We start from the raw sequence: 20,576 nt of genomic DNA on the forward strand, positions 1-20,576 counted from the left end.
AAAGAAGTTACGTTTCCACGCCGTTTGACGTTGACATATCAGGGTTGTTTTCGTTACCAATGTTGTGGTTTCTAATCAAACTTAAACTGACCCTTTTTGTGTTTTATTCTGGGAACGTCGGCAGTCTTTCTGGTTTCGGATTTCCATGTAGTGGTATTTCGTAATTCCTACCCCCAAAATGTACACTGGGTTCTAAAATCTTGCTTTTTGAGGTGGGTGCTTTTCTGCTTCATACTTTGTGCACAACAGCAGAAGATTGGGATAAAATCCAGCGTTATGGGAGGATTTCTTAAAAGATATTTTGCGACCGGCAGTAGAAGCTGGTATACCACAACAGTCGTCAAATTCGTCGTTCGTTCTGCGTGGAAAAAGTAACTTCTCCAAAATGTGAGCAGAAACAGGAGAAGGAGGATGGCAACAATCACAGATCTGAAGCATGAATCGTCGTATTCGCAGTGCATACTTCGTAGATGATAGCTTACTTGCTCTAAAACCGGCACGGTTGGCCTAGTTATAAGGCGTCCGCCCCGTGATCGGGAGGTCGTGGGTTCGAACCCCGGCCGGGTCATATCTAAGACTTTAAAATTGGCAATCTAGTGGCTGCTCCGCCTGGCGTCTGGCATTATGGGGTTAGTGCTAGGACTGGTTGGTCCGGTGTCAGAATAATGTGACTGGGTGAGACATGAAGCCTGTGCTGCGACTTCTGTCTTGTGTGTGGCGCACGTTATATGTCAAAGCAGCACCGCCCTGATATGGCCTTTCGTGGTCGGCTGGGCGTTAAGCAAACAAACAAACAAACAAACAAACTTGCTCTAAAGTTTGGGGACAGGAGGAAGATTGGGCTCCAACACAGCTTAATCAATTACGACCTCGTGACATCTGCACAATATTTGACATTGATGGAGACTTGTGTCAGTTCATCGTTAACTTACAAGGCATCCTTGTCACATGTGGGTGTAAAAGGTAAAAAGAATCACAAACACGTCCACTACCTCCTACCCGATGCTTGGGTCATCGTGGTCATAGTTCGTAATTCGTAGAAAACGCAGACCTGAAAGGAGAGAGGATTTTACTCGCCATAGCGAGTAGAAACATTTAGAAATGTTCATCTACTCGCCAAATGCGAGTTAAGTTGCTGAAACAAATTGTTGGTTTGGTTAGTAAAGTTTGCTCTCTGGCTAGTACATTTTCAGAATCACTAGCCAAAGGCGAGTACACCATTTGTTGGACTTTCAGCGCTGAAACGTAACTTCTGCAAAGACTGAACACAGCCGGGAGGGAGATTTGTGTCAGCTCAGCGCTAACCTACCAGACACCCTTGTCCCATTTGGGTGTAAAAGATAACATGTAACACACACACACACACACACACACACACACACACACACACACACACACACACACACACACACATTCTAATGTTTGAGTGGGGACAGGAGGTAAATAAAGTTCCAACAAAAATTAATCAATTACGACCTCGTGACATTAGTACAATATTTGACATTGATGGAGACTTTTGTCAGTTCATCGCTAACTTACAAGGCATCCTTGTCCCATATGTGTAACTAACACACACACACACACACACACACACACACACACACACACACACTTACTTAAACACACCCACACACACACTTACTTACACACACCCACACACACACACACACACACACACACACACACACACACACACACACACACCCGCGTCTACTTTCTCCGACCTGTTTCCTAAGTTGTCGTGGTCGTAGTTCGGAATTCGTAGAAAACGTAACTTACCAGACACCCTCGTACCAAGGTAACATGCAACACAAACACTTCCACTACCTCCGTCCTGGTGCTTGAGTCATCGTGGGCGTAGTTCGTAATTCGTAGAAAGCGTAACTTTCGCAAAGACTGAGTGGAGCCTGGAGGGAGATGTGTGTCAGTTCAGCGCCCCATGAGGATGTAAAAGGAAAGGTGTTACACAAACACGTCTTCTTTCTCCGACCTTGATGCTTAAATCATCATGAACGTAGTTCGTTATTCGTAGAAAGCGTAACTTCTGCAAAGTATGAACGGAGCCGGGAGGGAGAATTTTGTCCTGAGCTCACGGACAAGACATCCGTCCCATGTGGACGTCAGCAGATAACTGCATGGTGTCGATTCCATCGTCGTCCTGTCTGGGTTTCTGGGATAGTTGGCTGTTCGCGCAAGTGTGTGTGTGTGTGTGTGTGTGTGTGTGTGTGTGTGTGTGTGTGTGTGTGTACGTGTGTATGTGTGCGTGTGTGTGTGTGTATATGTGTGTGTGTATGTGTGTGTGTGTGTGTGTGTGTGTGTGTGTGTGTGTTTGTGTGTGTTCTGTCTACCGTTTGACATTTCGTGTCAACACTAATTTTCTTGACCTCATTGTTCGACAGAGCCCTAGTCTGCCTTGTTTGAACGATGTGTTCAACGCATCTTTTTAGCCTGAACGAACGAACTAATAGCACGCAACAGATAAGGTACACCAGCAAAATTGCACACTAAGAACTGTGCAACAAAAGGTACCTTCTGTCAATTAGCTGTCAGTGAACATTCCATTCAGTTCATACAAGAGGATGTACCAACAATGCCAGACTAAAGACGATCCGGCGACTTGTTTCCTTAGATGCAACGCGTGGTTAAGATGTCAGCCTTCCGCGTGGAAGGTTCGGGGTTCGAATCTACTACTAGCTGTTTTTGATTTCGTCTATCCTCTGAAAACAAGTAACAACTCATGAGTGTAGGGTGTACAGTTAGCAGAACCAAAGTCAGCCTCGGTCACTGTGGTGCAATCTTGCAGATGTGCAGTCGTCTTTATCAAGGCAAAGCAGATTTATGGACGAACTGTAAACATGTCCAAGGCTAAACAGAATTAGAAAGCATTCTAATAGTTTGGCATAGGACTGGTCACTTTTTCATATTTCAGACAGTGAATGTGTGACTATTCGCTCAGTGTCAGGACAGATTGGTTGTTTGGGTTGTGCGGGACCGATACAAGTGTGTTTCCTTTTGGTACACACACACGGCAGTATCCTGGTTTGAAACTGTCAGGATGCTCAGTGGTAAAAAGTTGTGTTGAAATGCAAACATGTTCCAGGTGCTTTTTCAGACAATACTAATGGGCGTCGGTTTTCTATGTTCAGTCTGGCGTTTCTAGGAATTGGAGGGAGGGGGAGGGCGGGTGTGTGAGTGCGTGTTGGGGATGGGGGGGGGGGGGGGAGGGCGAGGGCGTCTGCCGTCTGACAGCTTGTAACGACACACAGTTTGGGTCATGTAGCTATCAGAACCAGGCCAGTCACGATCGATGAGGTTCCAGCGTCTACATGGATAATCGTCCCCAACGCCAACGCGATTATTTTTCTCCAATCTTTTTACAACTGACGATAGATGAATCTGACATAATTTTTTCGAAGTTTTTCACAGTTAACTAGACTTTAATTTCAGACGATGGGCTTTATATACAAAGTGTCATAAAGACAAATGTGAGTCATATGATTTACTTTTTTTTTTTTTTTTACAGTTCAGCAGATTTAAATTTCAACAGTGAGAATTCAGATTGAGATTAAGACGATGAGCTGTTTGTACACATTGTCTGAGTTTGATTTCGTTGGAGACCGGTATTCAGAGCCCATGGACACGAAAACAAACATATAAGTCAAGGAATAAACAACAGACGCTATTCTACCAAACTATCTTCTGAAAATTGTGAGATACTTACTCAAAACAGTATATTTGCTAGCAGACCTAAAGGCCGTCCTTGGTTAAGCCCGAAGTTGACTTTGCGAAGACCTTGCGGAGTCTGTTTACAGAAAATTATGTGTCAAAGTCTCGTACAGCCGGTGTAACACGAAATTTTTACTCCACGAAAAATTTACTCCGGAGTAAATATTTCGTACAAAATTCTTACTCCGAGTATACTTTTCGTACGAGAAAAGAACTCCCCAAGGCACGAAAAAATTACTCCCTCCACGAAATTTTTACTCCCCATTTTTTTTACTTCCAGTAAAATTTTCGTACGCAAAAATGGGATGCGGGCGAAGGGATAATACCAATAAGTGATCTCGCGCACACGAATGTCGCGCTACCCTCCGTCCACCCCTTCCACCACCAAGACTAACAGGGGACAAGGGAGTAAAAATGTCGTACACCTGGCATGGGAAGTTAAATTGCTTGTGTTGGGGTGAAGTAATTTATTCGTTATTTATTCGTCAGGGGAGTAACATTTTTGTACGAAATGTTTACTCGGAACTCACCTGTCTTGGGGAGTAATTTTCTCGTGTAATGGGGGAGTGCTTTTTTCGTGAAGGGAGTAACTTTTTCGTACGAAATGTTTACTCCGGAGTAAAAATCTCGTGGGAGTAATTTTCTCGTGTTACACCGGCAAGCTTCGTGAAAAATATCTTCGCGAAGTTGACTTCGCCAAATTATTATCAGGCTTTAGCAGGATATCTGTATTTCACCATGTCGCTCGGCGACAAAGAAGAGACCATCGTGTCATATGAAAACTACATCAATAGTCCACTGCACCCACACATATATATCTCTTTTGCATAAAGTTGCCATTGCATTTGTACAACAACCGTAGCAAAAATGTCTTTGCCTTGCAGAAATATTTCATGTTTGGATCTTTTGGTATTCAAGACTGCCAACTGACTTTCAGGGGAAAGTTACAGGATGCTTGTTTTTTTGCTTTGTCTGGTTTTGTGGGACTTTCTGCGCGTGTACGTGTACCGCCTCGTAACAGAACACAGAAACAGAACTTCAGTCAGCCTTGCTCGATGGTATTCCAGTGTGAACCTTTGTATTAGCGCTAGCTCAGTCTCCAGCAACAAGTTTCACGGCTAAAAAAAAAGTGTCTTTGGCGTTACACCAAAAAGAATTACTTTAAACATTGTCTAATATCCGTCAAAAACACACACACAAACAAACACACACACACACACGCTCGCACAAAAGAAAAGCACCCCCCTTATTTGGCGAGTATTATGTCATTGAATGTACAACTGTCATTGTCTCATAACGACACCAGATATTTTTTATTACTGAATGGTGAGCGCAAATAATAAACGCTTCGGCTTGAAATACAATTCTTGTCAAAAGATTCCAATTAGTCACTTGATTTCGTCTGCAAGAAATCTTTCACGTTGCATGTGGCGTATTTCTATATTTTGCTTTTATTTACATGCACTTTTGTTTCCGTAATTTTGTTGTCAATCGCCAGGGATGTGTCAAATCTGCACCTCCGATTAAATGTATGCAAGACTGTTGATGCCCAGAATATTTGAAGCTGGCAGAAATGATCTGCTTTTTGTGTGATTAACGATCAAATGGGTTAGACGGTATTCGGTAAGTCTCTCTCTCTCTCTCTCTCTCTCTCTCTCTCTCTCTCTCTCTCTCTCTCTCTCTCTCTCTCTCTCTCTCTCTCTCTCTCTCTCTCTCTCTCTCTCTCTCTCTCTCTCTCTCTCTCTCTCTCTCTCTCTCTCTCTCTAAAAACTTATTTAACTTCTATTTCTTATTGTTATTAATCGAGTTACCTTCAATGGGCGAGGGCCAGATGAAAAAAAGCATGTATACATTGCTTATTCTGTTACCCTCGAAAAATAAAATTCAATCAATCAATGAATCAATCAATGAATCAATCAATCAATATCTCTCTCTCTCTCTCTCTCTCTCTCTCTCTCTCTCTCTCTCTCTCTCTCTCTCTCTCTCTCTCTCTCTCTCTCTCTCTCTCTCTCTCTCTCCACACTTTTTTTTAAATCAATAATAATGCTTTTTTTGGTTTCATTGCATGTTCATTATTTTTCGAAATGTTCTGATTGCTTAATTGTTCTTTTTTACAACAACTAATTGTAACGCAAAGGGCTTATTATTCACCTTGAGGGTGTTCTCTAATGGGGGAGGGCTGGTTGTAAAACAAAAGTCAAAATTAGCTTGAACTAGAATCATTGATATGAAATGATTATCTTCTCACTCATGCACACCCACGCACGCATACAAACACAAAAGGGTCCAGAATGGGATGCGAATGACGTAAACGACGCGAAGGGAGCACTCAAAAGACCCTCCGCGAAAACGGGGACATCAGTCGGATTAAAACCCGATTCCGCTGACGGATGAGGTTTCCGCTTCTGTCTTGGTACAAATAAAACTCGCATTTTTTTGTTCTCCTCGTTCATTTGTATTTTCTTTGCCCTTTCCTTTCTTAATGAAATCGCACCTTGACCAAACTTCGATCGTTTCCATATCTGACCTCAAAAGGCATACTCATTACCGTGTACACAGTTTGACTCACCTTCTCCTTTCTTTCTTTCTTTATTTGGTGTTTAACGTCGTTTTCAACCACGAAGGTTATATCGCGACGGGGAAAGGGGGGAAATGGGATAGAGCCACTTGTTAATTGTTTCTTGTTCACAAAAGCACTAATCAACAAATAGCTCCAGGGGATTGCAACGTAATACAATATATTACCTTACTGGGAGAATGCAAGTTTCCAGTACAAAGGACTTAACATTTCTTACATACTGCTTTACTAAAATCTTTACAAACATTGACTATATTCTATTCAAGAAACACTTAACAAGGGTAAAAGGAGAAACAGAATCCGTTAGTCGCCTCTTACGACATGTTGGGGAGCATCGGGTAAAATCTTCCCCCTAACCCGCGGGGGGGGGGTCTCACCTTCTCCAATCTGGCCCAGCTTTTCCACGAGACAAGACCATCCCTTCATGTGGACACATACCACAATTTAACACGCTGACTGCCTTTTGTGGTGAGTGGGATTTTTTGAATGAATTACTTTCTTAAAAAGCCACTAGTGGCGCTGATGGGGTCTATGTCGACCAAAAGAGTGGGATTCCCTGTAGGTGGAGTTCCTGGAGGGGGATTCCCTGTATACAGGGAATACCACAGGATTTAGTTCCTGTAGCGTGTCGCTGATATCGCTGAAAGTCACGTGATGCTTAGCGACATCGGTAGAATTTGATGTTTTTCAATCTTTTTTGATATTTCTTAGAAATTCGAGTATGGTTTGCAAGTTTTATTGAAGAACTCCGCCCTGTGGGATTCCATGTATACAAAGAATCCCCTTACAGGAACTCCACCTACAGGGAATCCCACTCTTTTGGTCGACATAGACCTCATCAGCACTAGTGGCTCTTACGAATTGAATTGACAAAACAATTCCCACTGTGCCCAGAGACCACCCAGGCTGTTCACTTTTGGTATGTGACCAAGCGGAGGTTAGTTAGTTACTTACTTACTTAATTGTAGTTTTTTGGGTCCAGCGGACCATATAGGCCAAATCTGGACCCCACAAGTTTAACATTACACCTATTTAGATTAAACCAACTTTACTGAACCAAGCGGAGGTGTGGTCTCACCTGATCTGAGACTGTACGTGAGACTCACTGTTTTCACGGGAAAGAGTGTGCCTTGGAAAGGTACCATATCCAACCTGCGTGTGCGATCATCTACATCATCACGGAACTTACTGTTCGGGATTCTGCATGCGATAAGAACGTTCTTCCACTTAGACACATTCCAAAACTCAACAGCCATGCTGCGGCTTTGTGTGCAAAATGGAAATTTCTAAAGAATTAATTGGACGGATTGACTTATGTGTCACACAAATAAAATGTACAAAAAGTAGCCAGATCGTTGAAATAAAGTATGCGTTCACAGATTGAAGGATGCTTTCTTCTCAAGCAAAAACGCTTGACTGGTCTACTGTGGTTGACAGAAGGAAAGTACTTTGAATCTTTGTTTCATAACAAGTGATAACAGGGCGATCTTATGTTACTGTGAAATATTGACGCATGGCTTAATGATAAAGTAGCCAATATCTACTTGCATTGTGCAATATACGGCCTCCTTCCGAAAGTATTTCAGCGACAAAGCGGTATAGTTCTGTTATACGTCCGTCTAACAAAACAAAACAAACAAAAAACGGACGATCAGAGCCGACGGCATCTTTCACATGAGCTTCTTTCGATTTTTCACTGCTAGAAACATCGCCCGTTTGTCTGTTCATGCGTCAACGGATTGGAATGAGTGTTGTAACGGCGTACAAAAACACTATAATGGAGTGTTGAATTTCTTTGCGCTCGTGAACAAACACTATGAGTGTTTTCTGCACTCTCGTAATAAAGCCTGCTCGATGCATATCGACGGAAAAAGAAGAAAAGACACGACCTATTTGTCTACTGATAAGCTTGCTGTATGTTGCTTCTGCGTGTGTGTGTGTGGGGGGGGATAGAATAGAATAAAATAATATGTTATTGCCACGAAACTTTAAGGCTTATACGGCACAAACCAAACAACAGACATAAAAACAGAATCATTGTTTTTCGTTAGTGTGGGATATATTTAAATATGTTTTTAAATGTGTGTGTGTGTGTGTGTGTGTGTGTGTGTGTGTGTGTGTGTGTTTGTGTGAGTGTGTGTGTGTGTGTGTGTGCCCATGCGCGCGTACGTGCGTGCGTGCGTGCGTGCGTGCGTGCGTGCGTGCGTGCGTGCGTGCGTGCGTACGCACTAGTCCATTCGTGCTCGCATGTATATTCATCGATTACCTCTCGAGTGCATGCACGTCTCGTATTTGCCCAACGCCACACACAACGTTTCTGGAGAGAAAAAAAACATCCGAACGACAGAGTCGCCACCAAGACGGCAAATGGAGAATAAGGAGGAGGAAGGTACGTGACCGCCCAAGGAGGACCGAAAATCAGTGTTGCCTGGTCGCCTCATGACGGACAAATATCCGCGCACGTGAAGCTAGTGAACAGACGCGAGGTGCAAGTCACGCAAACCCAGTTAAGTCCCCACGTTAGTGAGGGATATATTTCAGTATCACCCCGTGTTCCGGCCACCCGCTAGTTTAGGGCCTTCCTTAAAGGCACAGTAAGCCTCCCGTAAACCATCACAGATACTGTCAGGCCTTTACACACAATACAAACACCCTTTCATTCAAACACTCACCGATTGAGAACATCCTAGGTGCCCTCCGTAAAGAGCGAACAATTTTCAAAGAATTTATTTTTGCGTGGTTTATCTTACCCCTGAGCCATCGTGAACCCGTGTGATCCAGTTTCCCTTTTTCACAATGTAGTCGTCAGTTAGTCATTTGAATGCGACTCGATGTGAGCTTATTTACAATAGCACGTTTTTTTATGCACGAAACAAACGGCTGTGGTTCAAAAGAACTTTAGCGATGGCTTTTGACTGTTGAGAGGAACGGCGATATATGCCAAAACCGTCGTCTGCTACGACCCTTGCGTGACCCTGCTTCCGGGCTTTTCTTTTTTCAAACTTTCACAACTTCGAATTGTACTGATCTTGTCTTGATGAAAAAAGAATTCTTTTGTAAGAATGTTTGTGTAACAAGCTGTCAATTTATTATTTAGATTTTAAAAGTTAGATCTAGCGCAAAAACGCACCACGGTCCAAAAACATTCTGATAATCATCGATCCACGGCTATTGCCAGTTTACATCGATAGAATGAGACCCGAAGGGAAGTAACTCATTTTTGACCTGAGTTCAGGATGGGTCCAAAAAGTGTTCGAGACAATCTGCAAAATTAATTCTTTAAAAATTGCTCGCTCTTTACGTAGGGCACCTAGGATGTTCCCGTTTGGTGAGCGTTCAAATGGAAGGGTGTTTGTACTGTGTGTACAAGCCTGATAGTATCTGTGATGGTTTACGGGAGGCTTACTGTCCGGGCGTGATTTCCGGTATCATAACAGCCGTCCAGCACCAACACGAGGCGCCATTGTTGTTGAGGACCAAGTCCACGAAAATAATTTCTTTGAAAATTTCTCACGCTCGACAGAAAGCAGCCAGGATGTTCCCGTTCGGTGAGCGTTCAAATGGAAGTATGCTGGTACTGTATGTAGACGCTCGGGGAGCTCTGTGATGGTTTACGGGAGGCTTACTGTTCCTTTAACTGAGCCCGAAGTTGACGTCTTTTTACCTAAAATTGAGTGCAGAGAGTTTCGTGAAGCCAGACTTCGCGAAGTCGACTTCGCCCACTTCATAATAGGCTGTAGAGTAGCAAATTCCAGCAATCCCAACCTTTTCCGTCTTTTATTCAGCTGCAACAGCTGACCTATGTTTGCCGACTCATGTCCAGTTGCAAGCGAAAATTAGGCCCTGGGTGAAATGTCGGAAGTTCACAAAATCGATTCTTCTGCGGATCTTTGCGGTTCACAATGCAGAGAGAGAGAGAGAGAGAGAGAGAGAGAGAGAGGGGGGGGGGGGGGGGGGGAGAGAGAGAAAAGAAACTGTATTTCTGTCTGGTATATCTGTACCTTGGTTTTGCATATCTGTGCGCGATCTAGCTCGATATTTTTTATTTTTTATTTTTTTAGGGCTATGCGCTTACTTACTGGTATATATTCTGTTGACACTGGCTTAAATCAACTAAATGAGTTTTCTTTTCTTTTGTAATTCATACCTGTTCGTCTCCTATTCTGTTTATTTATACACTACGATTCAAATCTAAGCATTCTTTTCTCGTCGTTTCGCTGCGCCGTCCTTTCAAATGACAGGCACATTTTTTTGTGGAAGCACACATTCCACACACGTTGTGAAAAAGAAGTAATCGGTGCCAACCGCAGTGTCAAAATAGTCTGCCGTAATAATTCGATAAGTTATCCCAGCGATCGGTTCCGAAATATTCGCCTTATCTGTTCCGCCTGAGTTAAGTGTTGGATGTACACGAAACAGCGAAATTGAATGCAACTGGCTGTCATCCTGACCTCAGGTCAAAATGAGTTCGGCTCATCCTCTTCCTGACAGGATGCCTTGAGTTTCCTTGTCTGGCAAGGAAACCGATTTATTTTTTATTTTTACATATTTAGAGCTTTTTGTAATATATTATTGATATAAGCAGATTCGCGATCATCGATAATGATTTTTCATGGTGTTTTGTAACTTATAAATTACAAAGGAATTGATATGTAAGACAGTTTCAAGCGAGCTATTTTTTGCGGCTGTATTTACTGTGCAAACAACTCTAAATATGGCAAAAATGTCACGTGATAATCACCGTTTGGTTTCGGCGCTCACTGGAGCAGACGATTTTTCCTGTAACCAGTTGACAGTGATGAAACCATATATTACGGTCTCCTTCCGGCAGCAGTCCCAAAATTTCGACTTGTTTTGACCTTAGAACGATGTCTTTATCATAACTGTGAAGAACAGAACGGAGATCACTGTCGAAGTCATTTTCGTCTCGCGAACACTGATCTCAAATTTAGATTAGTGCTCGCGAAAAACATATGGGAGATAACTCGCGTAGGACTGTAGCGTCCGGTCAGAGAGATAACTGGCGATAGCCGTTGAGCGATGACTGATCAGAATGACTGGCTGTATGAAACACTCCGCACAGTGTACATAACAAGTTGGTTGGTTGGTTGTTGTTTCATGTCCTTTCCATCTAGTTGGCAATTCGGGACTGATTCAATTTTGTTCTCTTTCTTAGTTTACAAAGGTGGTGGTCTCAGTGTTTGAAACTATTCACATTTAGGCCAATAACGGTAAATAATGAAGATCAAGTTGTTCTAAAGTGTTCATGTCTTTTCGTACATGTCACTGAATGAAACAATTCAATCAAAATGTGATTGACAACAGCTGTGCGCTGTTTATTGAAAGCTTCTTTATAGCCTGTTTATTGAAATCTTCTATATAGCCTGTATATTGAAATCTACTATATAGCCTGTTTATTGAAATCTGCTATATAGCCTGTATATTGAAAGCTATTATATAGCCTGTTTATTGAAAGCTACCATATAGCCTGTTTATTGAAATCTACTATACGTACGTATAGTCTGTAAATTGAAAGCTTCTTTATAGCCTGTTTATTGAAATCTACTATATAGCCTGTATATTGAAATCTGCTATATAGCCTGTATATTGAAAGCTATTATATAGCCTGTTTATTGAAAGCTACCATATAGCCTGTTTATTGAAATCTACTATACGTACGTATAGTCTGTAAATTGAAAGCTTCTTTATAGCCTGTTTATTGAAATCTACTATATAGCCTGTATATTGAAATCTGCTATATAGCCTGTATATTGAAAGCTATTATATAGCCTGTTTATTGAAAGCTACAATATAGCCTTTTTATTGAAACCTAATATATAGCCTGTATATATATGTTACACACTCCGAGTTCTGATTATCTTGCATATTTTCCCTCGGGTCGATTTTCATGTATTACCGAGCCTTTGGCGAGGTAATACATGAAAATCGACCCGAGGGAAAATATGCAAGATATTCAGGACGAGGTGTGTAAGCTATTTATCCCATTACTCCGACGTTTTCCTTAAAAACACTTACTTTTTCCACTAAAACCTGCCCGTGCCTGTTTTCAGCTTGCCAAAAGCCTCCGCAGTCGAAATTCATGTCAATGAATTCATGCGCAAAGCTAGTTCCCATTTGTCAGCATAATGGACGGCGTCATTCGACTTGTATGTGGACATTCAGTCATTCATATTGCTTATAAAAAGGTCTGCTATCTGCTTTTACATTTTGAAAGTCATTTTAAAATATGCCTGTGTATATTTGACATCGGCTTTCGTGATACTCAATTCGGCATACCGGGTTTATATTTTTACCAGAATTGCGCACGATAATGGCAGCGCAACAAATTCAGTTCAGGCCGTTCTGGTTTGATCGTTGACCCAAGTCAGTTCGCATGCAGTGTTACTGTTTGTCAGTCGGGGATAGAAATGTTGGCTGTCATCGCGCTGTTTTTCACACGTGGATCACTGACATATTCAGTCGTTGGGTTTAGGTGAGCCAAAGCTTCAATACTTCGCCTGTTGTAGACGTTAAGCAATAAAGCTTGGAAGTTGTATGTCGGCACTGAGAGTCGGTCGCGGTACATCGCTTTCTACTTTGTCCCGGTCTTGAGTTTGAACACCCAAGGTTGGATACATCGAACACCTCACATCCTCTTCTCTTCCCCATATATCTTAACTGTATCTCCAACTTCTTTTCGTCTTCTTCTTTTCATTTTGGTGCCACTCCCTCATTTGTCGCTGAACCCCGCAGTTGACTCGACTCGGATTCACACAAGCCCGTCTAGCAGACGACAGTTCGAACAGTCTTGAACAGCACGGTTGCAAGCAGATTCAGCTATCAATCGAAGCAATACACTTAAAGCCAAAGCAAATAACCAAATGAGAAAACCTAACGTTTGATTTGACTTCATGGTGAGTCTTCTGATAATTTTTTGGGCGTTGGAATGGATCTCAACAGGTTCCCAGCTACGACAACTTTTCCAGAGCTATGCACCGCAGGCATGCCTTCGACAATCGATGTCAGTTTCAGATTGAGTTTCTCTCTCTCTCTCTCTCTCTCTCTCTCTCTCTCTCTCTCTCTCTCTCTCTCTCTCTCTCTCCTCTCTCTCTCTCTCCCTCTCCTCTCTCTCTCTCTCTCTCTCTCCCTCTCCCTCCCTCTCTCTCTCTCTCCTCTCCTCTCTCTCTCTCTCTCTCTCTCTCTCTCTCTCTCTCTCTCTCTCTCTCTCTCTCTCTCACGGTTCTGTGTAGATGGCTGTCTGTGTAAACATTAGGGAGTATCGTCCCTTGATCCCACTCGCGATACTCGTTGAACATGCCTTTGACCATGCAGTCGCTTCAGCCAGCGAAATATCTCGACTCCGCTCTTTAAATCCATGCAGAATGTGCGTATCGTATGAAGTATTCATTATTTTTTCAATATTGACACATGTTGGCCTGTACCTATACGTGATATTGACTTTGACACCACAAAATATTTCAGTCGTATGTTGAAAAAAGTAGTCCATCTGTAAACTCTGAATATGCAGATGACCTCTATAAATTATTCAATTGTACTCTGAAATCAAAGACAATGACCAATGACAGTTGAGATCGAAACTCGGTTGTGATGGGATATCCATATGGTTGTGATGGAATATTCAGAATAATCACCTCCTCAGCTGACAGAGACAAAGAGGCAGGTCATGGGATAATGAAAGCTATTATATAGCCTGTTTATCGAAATCTACTATATAGCCTGTATATTAAAATCTACTATATAGCCTGTTTATTGAAAGCTACTATATAGCCCCTTTAACACGGTCATCTCCAGGACTGTGAAGACAGCTGACCACGAATCGGTCAGTGCAAGATGTATATGCAGCCAGAACTTGGCAACATTCAACATTGCTGTGTCGTCTAGCTGGGAGAAGACGACGTAACAATAAATTATACTAACAATTTCTGCTGAAGGTTTGGCCGGACAAAGCCGTAAAGGCAACATGATTAGTTCTGCTGTCAGTATCGGCTTTTTCCAAACTCACCAACCCGTTTATTATCAGTCATCGGTATAAGGAATGTGAGTTGACATGTGAGTTCATGACTTTCAGATCTGCGATATTTCCATCATCGGTTCGGTCCGACTGTCGCCAGTTTGAAGGAGTTTGGTTTTTTTTGTCTTGCTTGCTGCTGGTATCTGATCGACGCTTGACAAGTAAAGTGCGTGTTTTGCTTCTTCGAAGGGGTCAAGTTTAAAGGCACAGTAAGCCTCCCGTAAACCATCACAGATACTGTCAGGCTTTTACACACAGTACAAACACCCTTCCATTTGAACGCTCACCAAACGGGAACATCCTAGGTGCCCTACGTAAAGAGCGAGCAATTTTTAAAGAATTAATTTTGCAGATTGTCTCGGACACTTTTTGGGCCCATCCTGAACTCAGGTCAAAAATTAGTTACTTCCCTTCGGGTCTCATTCTAAACATTACTGGCGATAGCCGTGGACCGAAGAATGTTTTTGGACCGTGGTGCGTTTTTGCGCTTGACCTAACTTTTAAAATCTAAATAATAAATTGACAGCTTGTTACACAAACATTCTTTAATCATAAAAGAATTCTTTTTTCATCAAGACAAGATCAGTACAATTCGAAGTTGTGAAAGTTTAAAAAAAGAAAAGCCCGGAAGCAAGGTCACGCAAGGGTCGTAGCAGACGACGGTTTACGCATATCGCCAGTTCCTCTCAACAGTCAAATAAGCCATCGCTAGAGTTCTTGTGAACCACAGCCGTTTGTTTCGTGCATAAAAACGCGCTATTGTAGATAAGCTCACATCGAGTCGCATTCAAATTACCAACTGACGACTACATTGTGGAAAAGGGAAACTGGATCACACGGGTTCACGATGGCTCAGGGCCAGGGGTAAGATAAACCACGCGTATGTATTTTTGTATTTTGTGCGTGCACGTGTTTGTGTGTGTGTTAACGTTACAAGTGACCAATTAGTAACCAATTGTGTTCGTCTGCTCGTTTGTTTGTTTAGTTTGTTTTAACTGAAAATGATAAACAGTCAAAAATATTCGACGTTATCTACGCCAATATCGCGTTTTGATCAAAATGTTTGTGTTCAAGCTCTTTGTTTGTTTGTTTGCTTAACGCCCGGCCAGGTCCAAGCTCTCTCTCTCTCTCTCTCTCTCTCTCTCTCTCTCTCTCTCTCTCTCTCTCTCTCTCTCTCTCTCTCTCTCTCTCTCTCTCTCTCTCTCCACCCTTCCACTCACCACCAATCGCGTCCCTTCAATCTCGTGGCCGTGACACATAGAGACGAGGAAGGACGAGAGCTTCATAAAAGGGAAATCATCCATGCAGAGAAACGGGAAACGAGTTTTGCAAGGAGCGACGGAACGCGGTCTCGATCGGTCACCGATCCCACGAGAGAACAATGAGATCTCGACCGCACGACAAACACCACCGCGTTTAATGAAAAAGTGCGATGATAAAAAAGAAGAAGAAATTAATCGCTTTTGATAAAGGTCATTGCAGTGTTATTCTTCTTATACTTTTTTTCCATATATAATTTGATGTTATTGTTGTTGTTTTTAGCCTCTCAGCCTCTGCCTAACCTTTACGATTTTCCCCCCGCTCATGCATAACAAAACATCTGAGTTAATTGTTACCTGATCAAAAAACAGCTTTCCCACGAATCTAAATTTTCTTTAATCTAAAGCGTTAAAAATATATATATTATAAGAACCATAACAAAGATTATTTTATTTAAAAGGATTTGCAATACCCAATATTGACGGACTGTGTGATGATATCTTCTGCTATGGTCTGTTGAGACAGTCGGAGGTCGAGATTTTGATATCACTGTCGAAACAGATCAATAGCAGAAGATATCATCACACAGTCAGTCAATGTTAGATATATTGCTAATTCTTTGGACATTTTGTATTTACTGTAAAGAAATTACAAAAGTATTTGTCTCAGTTTTGGCTGTTCCATATCCCTCCCTCTGATTAGTATTTCTTTTTGTTCACTCTTTTCTTGTACTTTTCAGTATTTCAAAATGTCTTTTCTGTCAAAAAGTCTTTAGTCACTTGCTCAACTAAATTCTGGGATCATTACATTTTCATATATATTTGTTTGTTTTTAAATTTAGGTGTTTTTGTTTTTGAAGTGGGGAAGCAATAAAGAGGTCGTCGATATCAAAACTGATATCGACGGAAATGTCGTCGATATCACTTTTGCACTGAGCTCAGTTTTGCCCAATTGACGAATGGAAATCCACGTAACATATGAAATAGCAATATTATGTTCTATCGTCTTGTCCTGTGTAATGATTATTTACCTCGTGTGTGTGTGTGTGTGTGTGTGTGTGTGTGTGTGTGTGTGTGTGTGTGTGTGTGTGTGTGTGTGTGTGTGTGTGTGTGTGTGTAAAGTGTGTGTGTGTGTGTGAAGTGTGTGTGCGTGTGTGTATGTGTGTGCGTGCGTGCGTTCGTGAGCGCGTGTGTTAGTGTTACTGTTTGATTGTTGTTGTTTTTTTGGGCGGACCTCACATTGATTAAGCCAAAACACAACCCAAAACACCTGCCGTCCATTATTTAACACATGAACCCGCATTTACCGTTTTTATATCATATGATGCCAGCAACACGATTTTTCCAATCCGATACTCGTGCGATAGACACTAACAGAGACCCGTCCACAGAAGAATCCAACAGAGCATAACATGCCATGCATACTCATGGCCTTGAAGTGTACGTGCTATATGAACAGGAATTACCAGGCAGAAATGCTGACAAGGACGAATTTCGACATGTGTAATCCAGGACTGCACTGTACTACTCCACTTGTATCCATTGTTGCCAAGTTTATTTACAGGCATTGCATCAATACTGTATACAAAAAAATATATTAAAAAAATAAGAAAGAAAAAAATGAGAAAACAATAAAGACTAGTTCTGGAATAAGACATACTTCTTGCAGAACTGTTCCAAAAAGACAGACAGATACATTGCGAAGGCAGAAAAGGGGCAACCTGCAATTGCGTCGAAGCTTTATTTGCAGGTGCAAAAGTTGACAAGTGTCTGTATTCTTCTGGCATCTTTACTGCTCTCTTTTTGTCGTACTGATCCAGATAGCCAAGAATTCTGGAAGTTTTGACGGCTGTAAAAGTAATCACGTGATTAACGGTGGGAAAGAATCCGGTAACGCTGCCTCGGATGCGGATGACTTCGGTTCCGACTCGAAGCAACGTACAGACATAACGATGTTCGTACTAGTAGGTACACACTGTGAGTGTGTGTGCAATCTTTTTTTTCTCTGGCATAATTTCTTCGAGTTTGAAACTGTCTTGCGATGACTCTTCTTCCGGTTTTTACTAGCTGATTGTTGCTGCTGTTGTTTTTGGTGTTGTTGTTAATTTGTTTTGCTTCTTACCGTGATGGAGCTTCCATTGACTTATTCTTGACTTTTTGGTTCCTTTGAACCCTGAACAGAGACCGATTTTGTGTGTGTGTGTGTGTGTGTGTGTGTGTGTGTGTGTGTGTGTGTGTGTGTGTGTGTGTGTGTGTGTGTGAGTCTGTGTGTGTGTGTGTGTGTGTGTGTGTGTGTGTGTGTGTGTGTGTGTTTTGTCTGTGTGTGTGTTTTTTCTGATTCAATCAACCATTTTAAACAGCAATTTATCGTCAGGACAAAGCAAAATGAATGAGACGGTTCTTTAATAACTCTACGTTTGCATGAGCGCTGATCAATGATACTACGCAGCACATCAGACTCGAGCTACACGACAACATTTGCACTGTAAGATCTGACACAGGAAATTGGTCAAAAAAGAAGGGTTTTACATGAGGATGAAACTGCATCTTTGAGTTGCAAAACTTCTGTGGCGTTTCCATGTTAGTTTGTCAAACACAACTTCATGGGTGATAGATTATTCTACCGGATGTGTCTTTTCAATTCGACTTGTTGTCGGTTTTCTGTTTGTTTGTTTGTTCGTTTGTTCGTTTTTCTGTTTGTTTGTTTGTTTGTTTGTTTGTTTGTTTGTATGTGTGTTCGTTTTGAGTTTCTGTGGGTTGTATTTTATTTGTTTAGTCGGTTGATTGGTTGGCGGATTGGTCGGAAAATTGGTAATGCAAGCTTACAACCACCCCTGAATTGTATCATGAGTTAGGATTCCCACTCAGGCAGTTGTTGGCCGTAATAGAAGAGGCTCGGCAGACATTCAACCACCATTTATTTCGGTGATTGCTATCCCATCACTCACGGTAAGATCCGACAAACAGCTCATATCGACAGCAAAAAGGTACACGGAGAATAAAGAACAAGTAAGACTGAAGAGGGCCGGGGAGTGGGTGGTGGGGGTGGGGGGGGTGTGGGGGGGGGGGGAAGGGGGGGGGAAGGGGAGGCTGGGTGTACGGAACGAGGTGAAAATTGTTTTAAAGGGTGTACCTGAGTTGGAAAAGTATCGAAGCGACAATGATGCAAACCCCAGCCACCGACAAAACAGACGCTGACTTCAAAGGGACACGTCCCGAAGCAACAAACAATCAGGCGTTTGGGTTTGCCTGCCCTTCTTGGCAGAGTTATCTGCACTTGGATGAACTGAACGGTGTTTTGCTGTCAGGAAGAGTAAGATGGTGGTTATGACAAGAATGTCGATGAAAATTATCACGAACAAATTCACGATTCAATTTTTATTTTTTTATTTTGGAGGAGCCGAACTGAACCTACCATTGAAAAAAAAAAAGAATTGACTGAGAAGAAGAAAAATCAATCGAAGGGTTATCTGTTGTTTTGTTTTTCATGTGACGTGTTGCGCTGCGTTGCGTTAGATTGTGTTGTTTTTTGTTGAGTGGTGTGGTGTTGTGTCGTGGTGTGGTGTGGCACGGGGCATGTGTGTTTGTGTGTGTGTGTGTGTGTGTTTGTGTGTGTGTGTGTGTGTGTGTGCGTGTGTGTGCATTTATAATTGTGTGTGCATGCGTGCGTGCTTGCGTGCGTGTCTTTCCTTAAATCTATGTGCATAATCTATGCACGTCTTTAAAGAGAAAAACAATCTTCTCACGGGAATTCATTTTCTTGGCTTCTACAAATATCGGCAAACCCATCTGGCTTTGGTACCATGTTGCTAAATCAGTGACTCGGGCACAAACATTGTTGAGGAATTCCAAACTACAGCAGCCTATATGAGACTTATGGATCACACACAAAGCTGTTTCTGAGAAAAATATGAAATGTGATGTTAGGAGGAACATATACCATACCGAAAACACCATACCAAACTGAAACTCTCAGAGCAACATGACAAGCGGGAAAAAAAATAAGCGGAAACTGGCAGGATTGACTTTTCTTGGCACAAACATTCTTTATAGCTTTTCCAACCAGGATAGACAGCACGCAATCCAGAGTTAACACATAACATTGTTGAAAGTAATGTGGGCCAGAATATATGACACATGCTAACATCTACGCGTGAAAAACTATTCCCCCAAAAGAACAAAAACAAAAAAATAAATAAATACACAAAATAGGATAACAACAAAGCAGACTATGAAGTTAAACCAATTTCCCATACCGAAGCGCACAATAAATGCAACACTTCAAAAACAAAACACACACACACACACCCACACACACGCCGAAAAAGCCCGAAATGACTTTTCATCAGAAAATACCCAAATCCGGACAGGATGCCGGACAAAATGAAAAGCACAGTCATTATCCAATATTGTTGATAATGATGTGGGGCAGCGTGATGTAAGGCAAATAATAACCATCCCACAGCCAAATGTCAAGAACGGTCGGGGGAAAACTGGCTTTCAAGGGACCAGGATTTTATTCTATGCATGGCTCTCACTTTGACTGGCAGGCTAAATTGCCAACCGCACAGCCATTTGCTGACTCAATGAACAAATTCCCTTTTCATCTTTTTTTCCCCTTCTGCTTTTTAAGTTTCATTTTTTATACTCTCCAGGTCAGTTTGTGTTTTTCTTTCTCCCTCTTCACTCTTTTCCTTTTCTCTTGGGCTCTCCGCTTCTTTCCGTTTTCCTTCTCAAGAAGAGAAGCCAAATTTCCTTCCGACGGGCAACCAAAAATTCTTTCTTTTTTATTTTGTTTATTCTTTTTTTTTCTCAAGATTACGACAAAAGCGGAAATTTTCACCGTTCCTGCGATCATCGATTGGAGCTTCCCTGTCATTTCACAGGAACAATGCAATAGTTGTTTTTGACTAGGAAGACACGTCTCAGTCTAAAACAGAAGACACCAACAGCATCAAAAGCAGAAAAAACTCCAAATCGT

This window comes from Littorina saxatilis, linkage group LG12 (genome assembly GCF_037325665.1).
Source record: "Littorina saxatilis isolate snail1 linkage group LG12, US_GU_Lsax_2.0, whole genome shotgun sequence".
Lineage (NCBI taxonomy): Eukaryota > Metazoa > Mollusca > Gastropoda > Littorinimorpha > Littorinidae > Littorina > Littorina saxatilis.